Raw genomic sequence first — 7,734 nt, 5'->3', positions numbered from 1 at the left:
ACAACCATTCACTCTCTCACTCACACCTAGGGACAATTTAGAGTTACCAATCAGCCTAACATGCATGTTTTTGGTCTGTGGGAGGAAACCGGAGTACCCGGAGAAAACCCACGCATGCACGGAGAGAACATGCAAACTCCACCCAGAAAGGGTAGTGTGTTTGTTCCTTCTGAAAACAGCAGCTGTTACCAAAACGTGCTAAATAATAAAAATCAATGGCAGTAATTTAATGAACATTGACCATACCATTGTATTTTACCGGGTACTGTTGGTCACATGACCTCAGGAAGGGATTATGGGTAAAATTTACCGGTATGTTAATTTTTTAATAATTTCAGTTAGACGTTTAGCATTTTTCTGTCCAGTGATTACCAGTAGTGCGTTCTGCTTAGACTAGTTGTATTCATTCTGTAGGTTGAATGGTTATTTACTGTAGTAGATTACTGGTAACCGTGAGTCAGGGAGCGTCACTTCATGAAGTCCTGTGAAAATCAGCTGCCTGTGCGTGTGTGTCCAAGGCAAACCAACTTCTATGAAACCTCATCTGGCAGTTCATTCTTGTACTACAACAACTTGTTCCAGAAATTTTTGAATAAAATAGATGTGTGTTTATCTAAATTTGGTCACCTTGGTTGTCCTTGAAGGCCATCTTATCTAAAGTCGCCTGGAGAAAATGTGATCTGACGCTCACCACCCCCTCCCTGAGGAATTTCCAACTGATAACCAGATGAACCAGCTGAATAAACTTTGTGTCATCATTTCAGGACTCTGGATTCTTATAGAGGTTATTCTTGGCCATTTCTCGACATACCTCGAGAATGTTTATGGATCTCACCGGAGGACATTGACTGATTACAGTGACCTCGAGAGCATCTGTAGACGTTGTTGACCGCTCTCATCTCTTCCTTCTTATGCTCTGCTCTGCAGAATGTCTACGTAAATATGTGCTTGTTTGTGCAAGATGTTTTTTCAATATTAGGGGTTTTTCTCAGCCAAGTAAAAAGTCTGATAGGAATTTTTTTCACCTCTAACTCCTACATGTGTCCAGTTAACCACTGTTTTTGTCTGTCCAAACAGGTCTCACTTGTAAATGAGTCTTCAAGGCTCAATGTGATTTATCTGTTTAAATAAAGGTTGAATGAAAAAGATACCATTTCCTGCATTCTTGTGTATTTTAATGGGTTGTAAAACATCTACATTTACCAACATACATAAGTAAACACTTGATTCAATAACTATTTTAGAGAGCAACAAGAAGTGACCAAAAGCTCTCCATGAGTGAGAAGTGAATAGAGTACACACTTCTATCAAGCATCCTAGCCCTAGCACACACACACACTCCCCCCGCGTCGAAAACTGCCAGAACTAATGTAGCGTTAAGCTACTTGCGCGCAATGCAGACATATTAGCTAAACTGCTTCAGACGTAGCGCTCCACTTCTCTCACACATCCTAAACCCCCCACCCTGGTCAACAACTACTAGGACTAATGTGATTCTAAGCTAGCACACAAAATAGAGGTATCTCCCCCTCCTCCCTCTGTGAGCACCCTGCCAAGGCAGATGACCTCAAGGAAACACTGCATGGAGTTGTTCTAACCATGAAAACCCATAGTGGACTTTAAATGGTTAGAGTATTTTCCTATTAATCAAATGTAATGGATTTGTTCACAAAGAAATAGAAACCACACTGAGTGAACTAATATTTCATGGTAAATGTGTTTGTGTGTGCGGGGGGGGGGGGGGGGGGGGGAATGCACTTTTTTTAAATGTGGGGGGACATGTCCCCTTCACATATAATTGTTTTGGTGGAGGAGGATGACTCGCTGTGGCAACCCCTGAAGAGGGAAAAGCCGAAAGAAGAACATTAAATGTCCGATACTTTAAGACTTTTAGTTAAGTAATAATTTTAGAGGAGACTTTAACTTTTACCAAAGTCATTTTATAGTAAGATGCTTGTACTTTCACTGAAGTATCACTTTGAGGTACTTTATACAACACTGCATATGGCAGAGTGCCAAGAGAGGAGGTGTGGATTGCATGAGGAAATCTGGAGTGGCAGAAAATTATGTTAAATTAGTACAGGACATGTATGAGGACAACAGGACATGTATGAGGACAACAGGACATGTATGAGGACAACAGGACATGTATGAGGACAACAGGACATGTATGAGGACAGCAGGACATGTATGAGGACAGCAGGACATGTATGAGGACAGCAGGACAGTGGTGAGATGTGCTGTAGGAGTGACAGATAGCTTCAAGGTGGAGGTGGGATTGCATCAAGGATCGGCTCTGAGCCCCTTCTTGTTTGCTCTGATGATGGACCGACTAACAGATGAGGTCAGGCAAGAATCCCCATGGACGATGATGTTTGCAGATGACATTGTGATCTGTGGTGAGAACAGGGAACAGGTGGAAGAGAACTTGGAGAGGTGGAGGTATGCACTTGAAAGAAGAGGAATGAAAGTTAGCCGTAGTAAGACAGAGTACATGTGTGTGAATGAGAGGGAAACCAACAGTGAGGCTACAAGGAGCTGAGGTCACAAAGGTGCAGGACTTTAAGTACTTGGGATCCATTATTCAGGAAAATGGGGAGTGTGGTAAAGAGGTGAAAAAGAGAGTCCAGGCAGGATGGAGTGGATGGAGAAAAGTTTCAGGAGTGATTTGTGTCAAAAAGTTGTCAGTAAAGGTCAAAGGAAAAGTTTACAAGACAGTGGTGAGACCAGCTATATCAGGCTTGGACAAACCCCGGCCCCCGGGCCGTATACAGCCCGTTGGGCTTTCTAATTGGCCCGCCGAAATTGTCCAAAATTTGGACAATTAATTAAAAAATTTAATTATTTTTTTTTATGCTTTATTTTTCAGGGGTGCTGAGGTAAAATTTAGGGGTGCTTAAGCACCCCCAAAAACAGGTTAAAATTGCCACTAGTTCAAATTATATTTAAAAAACTGAATTTAATAGGGAAAAAACCTGGTGTTGTTTTCCCTGTAGTTCCAGCATTTCCCCAGTAGAGGCGCACTATAGACACTGGTGTGTATTAGAGGCAAGTGGAGAAGAAGTAATTTCTTCTTCTACGATTTTATTTTTACTTTGCCCTATGAACTCGTCTGTAAAAACGTGTTTAATCAAAGAAAAGTGTACAGTGAGTGTTGAGTGTTTAAAATGGGGTGGACAACAACATATTGTTTCACCGAGGTCCAGTCAAAGGCAGATTTTATGCCAAATAACTGTTGCGGTTTTCAAAGAGGACACTTTGCTAACTGCTAACTATGCTAGCAAGCCTTTCTCCAATGGTAATTTTTTAAAGAAACATGGTAAAAACAGAGCAGGTCTGTTGTGTCCAGAGGGCCAAGATAAGTTAGAAAAAATCAGTTTATCACGCAGGACTGTGACTCGCCTTGTGATTGATGAAGATTTAGCAAAATAAGCTAAAAGGCAGAGAGAGTCCTTTAAGTTACGGTTTACTGGATGAAAGTAATAAAGGACACTGCTCATCTACTATTTTTTAATCTGCAGGATTAACAACAGTTTTGAGATAATGGAGGTGTTTTTGACCCTGGAAAGAAAGGAAAAACACAGAGAGATGATTTTTATAACCGTCTGCTGTCATGAGAGAATGAAGCTTCTGTGGAGTAAAGTTGTCACAACGGACAAATCATCAAATTTAAGTGGAAAACATGTCGGGCTGCTGACAAGAATCCAGGATAAAGTGAAAGGAAAACCTCCACCAGGATGTTATTGTTCATCCATCAGAAATCGCTGTAAGTCATGCTTTGTGTGTGCGTGTGTGAAACTGTTAATTGTGTGTGAATTAGCAAAAAAAAAAGTGAAAGACAAAAATGTGTGAATTATTGTCAGGTTCTCTGTTATGATGCTGCATAGATGAGCTGCAGGAGGATGATGTCTGCTCCATTCCCAACCAGCTGACCTGCTGTCATCAACTTTAGATCCTATAGTTGTAAAAAGATTTGTGAGGTGTTTGTAGAGGTGAGCTGCCACTTTATTTTGACTTTTCTCCTGGATTCCATTAGCATAGTGAGGTAAGAGACTTGTGGTTTGGTAAATTTAAAATTTTCTGCAGGTAAGAGAAAATACAGTGGTTTGTTTTGTTTGTTTGGGCCTGAAGTTGGTAAGACTCCACAAAGTCAATTATTTCACTATTGTAAATAAAATCACTGTTCTATCATATAATCCAGACTTGGTGGCTGCTTGAGTGGCGCAGAAGGTGGAATCGCCCATAATTAATAGCGTCCCGGCGGCTGTTATTGCGCTGGGGTGTAACATGACACAAACACTCCATCCATCTGTTCCTGGCCCGGCCCTTCACTCCAATTTTAGAACTCAGTGTGGCCCGCGAGTCCGGAAGTTTGCCCACCCCGATCTGTATTGTATGGTCTGGAGACAGTGGCATTGACAAAAAGACAGGAGAAAGAACTGGAAGTGGCAGAAATGAAGATATTGAGGTTCTCCTTGGGAGTGACAAGGCTGGATAAGATCAGGAATGAGATCATCAGAGGTACAGCACAGGTTGAACAACTGGGAGATAAAGTTAGGGAGGACACACTGAGATGGTTTGGACATGTCCAGAGGAGGGACAGTGGGTATATTGGTAGAAGGATGTTAGAAATGCAGCTGCCAGGAAAAAGACAAAGAGGAGATATATGGATGCAGTTAGAGAGGACATGGAGGTAGATGGAGTGAGGACAGAGGACACAGAGGACAGAGTGAGATGGAGGAGGATGACTCACTGTGGCGACCCCTGAAGAGGGAAAAGCCGAAAGAAGAAGAAGAAGAAAGTCGCCTTGTTTGTTGAGCATTACTTTATCGATTTTGTTGCTGTGCAGGTAATTATGCTCCTCTGTATTTTTATAATTACGTAATTCCTTGCCATCAACGCCTTGGGAAACAACAAGGTAATAATGTTGATGTAGGTAACTTCAGGCCATAATTTCATGTCGTCTACACAGTTCGTGAGCAGTGACAGGTGAGCCACTGTTAATGATATGTCCTCGCCGCTTTTTAAAACACCCTTGCAATGTATCTACCTCTGATGCATCATCATTTACGCCAGGTAAAGGACACTCAAGTGTCAAAAAATATAAATCGATAGTGAATGTGTAATCCAGCAAATGTAAACAACAGCGCAGGCAGAAGTAATCAACTGGCTTCCATGAATTATGGGTAATGGCACCAAGTCAGCAATACTCTGGATAATGTATTATGTTAAAACTAAAATCTGTACTTACTAGAGAGACATACATAAAACCTTAAACTTGGTTTTTGGAATTGAAATACCATTCAGTTTTGTGACTCTTTTATCTTGCTGATGTTGATATCCAGGAACAGAAAAATGACAGGAACCTGTTGCAGGCCCTCTTAGTAGCGAGCAAAACATTTTTTTTTAGAAAATGGCTCAACCCAACCCCTCCTACAGTGGAAGGGTGGTTGCGTATTATCTTAAAAATATTCAGATGGAAACGTTAACCTACACCCTGAATATCCAAAGAGATCAATTTGGTCAAATTTGGAACAATTGGATAAAATACTGAACCCCACCTAAAGGTGGATTTATGTAAGTTCTCTGTCAAGACTTCTCCCCCCAACTGATGAATGAAATAATATTGTTTTTAATTTTTTTTTCCCACCCACTTTATATTATTACTGTTTATTTTTTTCCTTGTGAGCTCCCCTGATTTTTATGTATATAATGTTTTAATTTATTTATACTAAATTAGGTTATTTAGATGCTATGATACTATTGGGAATGTTAGTAACTTCAATGCAAAGTAGGAAGAAAGTTATATCAGTTTGCATGGGGGTTCTATTAAGTAAGTGTATATGTAAAACTAGGAAATTACCACAACTGATTAAGATAAGAAGATATTAGAAATGTGATATATTTAATTTAATTTCCTGTTTATCTGAAAATTCTTAAATAATAATAATAAACACTAAAATCTATACTGTCACTTTAAGAGTGCTTTGTTATGACATCAGTACTGTGCACGTGACTCAGGCTCCCAGTTGGCAGCTGCCTTGCTGGGAGCCTGAGAAGAGGAAGGACGTTTTTGTTGCTCTTGGTTAAGCTCACGTTTTATTAAATGTATAACATAAACATAAGTTTGTGCAGTTGTGAATGTTTAAATGTGTAAAAACACACAGAGGAGTCAATTTTCTGACAACATATGTACATTTTTCCCCAGGTTAGAACAGACATTATTATTATTATTGGTGAAAGTCGGGAAGACATTCAGAAGCAGTTGGCACTGTCAGAAAGGTGCACTGACATCAGAAACACCTTTGAAAGAGCAGGTAGTGATTTGCACAGAGCCACAGAAACATCTTTTGAATGTTCACTTTGAATCATTAAGGCTAAAAAGCCACACCATATTGGAGAACAACTTCTGAAACATGCCTGGCTGAAAGTTGTGGAGTTGATGGGTGGAGCTCATGCAGTGGATAAAGTGAAAACTGTCCCACTCTCTAACAACACTGTCAGAGTCAAGGACAGAACAGATAAAATGGCTGAAAATTGCAACAGTCAGCTGCATGATAGAATCAGGAAGATATCTTGACAAAACTACAATGTTTATTTTTTAAGACTGTTTTTAAGATTACTTTGTTGTTAGTTTTAAAAGAAAAGTTATTTGAGTAATTCTCAAAACTGTGTTCTTTAGTTGTTATTTCTGTTGTACAACTACCAGTTTATACATTTTAAAAGTCTCTAACTATTTACTTTATTCTTTTATTATTTACTTTATTCTATATTTACTTATTTAACTACTATTACTTATAATCAAGGGCGTCAGAAGCATCCGTAATGTGGCGGGCACACACTGATGTGTGTAGGTGTGTGTGTGTGTGTGTGTGTGTGTGTGGGTGTGTGTGTGTGTGTGTGCGCGCGCACGCAAAAAATTGTACACTAATGTACAAAAAATTAACATTTCACCTAGATTTCCTTTAATTCCACACATTTATGTTTCTCACATGTTTCTCACTAAGTTTGTGTAAACTCAGCTGTGGGTTTTAAAGACATTTCAACTTTAACACAGAGCATCAGATCGGCACTATTTGTGTTTATAGAGAAATAAAAATCATCACCAGTGGACTTTTTTACTTGTGTTCAACACTGCTCATCTAAATGATGTTTCTCATGAAGCTTGAGGACAAGAAGGTGTGGAGTTTTAAAGACATTTCAACTTAAATGCACCTGAACACACAGAGTCTCTTACACCTGCAGCGTCTCACAGCGTCACAGTTACTGCTAAGCTAACATGCTGCAGACGTAGCTCCTCTCAAGCATCCTCCTAACATGAATATATGTTTATGATCAAACACCCCCCCCCCACCCACACTCCCCCCCCCCCCCAGTCAGCGACTGCCCGCACCAAGCTCACTAAGCAGGTGATCGAGCAACACAGAGGTGTCTCCACCTCCTCCACCTGCGTGCATTTTCTGAATGTGGGGAGGTGAAACGTCCCCTCCACATATAATGGTTGCGATGCCTACACTTATAATATTACTTAGAATATTTACTTTATTCTTTTATCACTTTGACAAAAACATTCATCTGAATGAGTCTTTATAATAAACTTTTTTAATGAACAGTCAGCCCGAGCACAGCGGTCTATACAATTTGTCTGTATGCAGCGTGATTTGCATCTGAGTGGAGAAAGGATCCACACACACACACACACACACACACACACACACACACACACACACACAC

This window comes from Nematolebias whitei, chromosome 5 (genome assembly GCF_014905685.2).
Source record: "Nematolebias whitei isolate Nwh7 chromosome 5, NemWhi1, whole genome shotgun sequence".
NCBI classification, from domain to species: Eukaryota; Metazoa; Chordata; class Actinopteri; order Cyprinodontiformes; family Rivulidae; genus Nematolebias; species Nematolebias whitei.
This window is presented reverse-complemented; position numbering follows the sequence as displayed.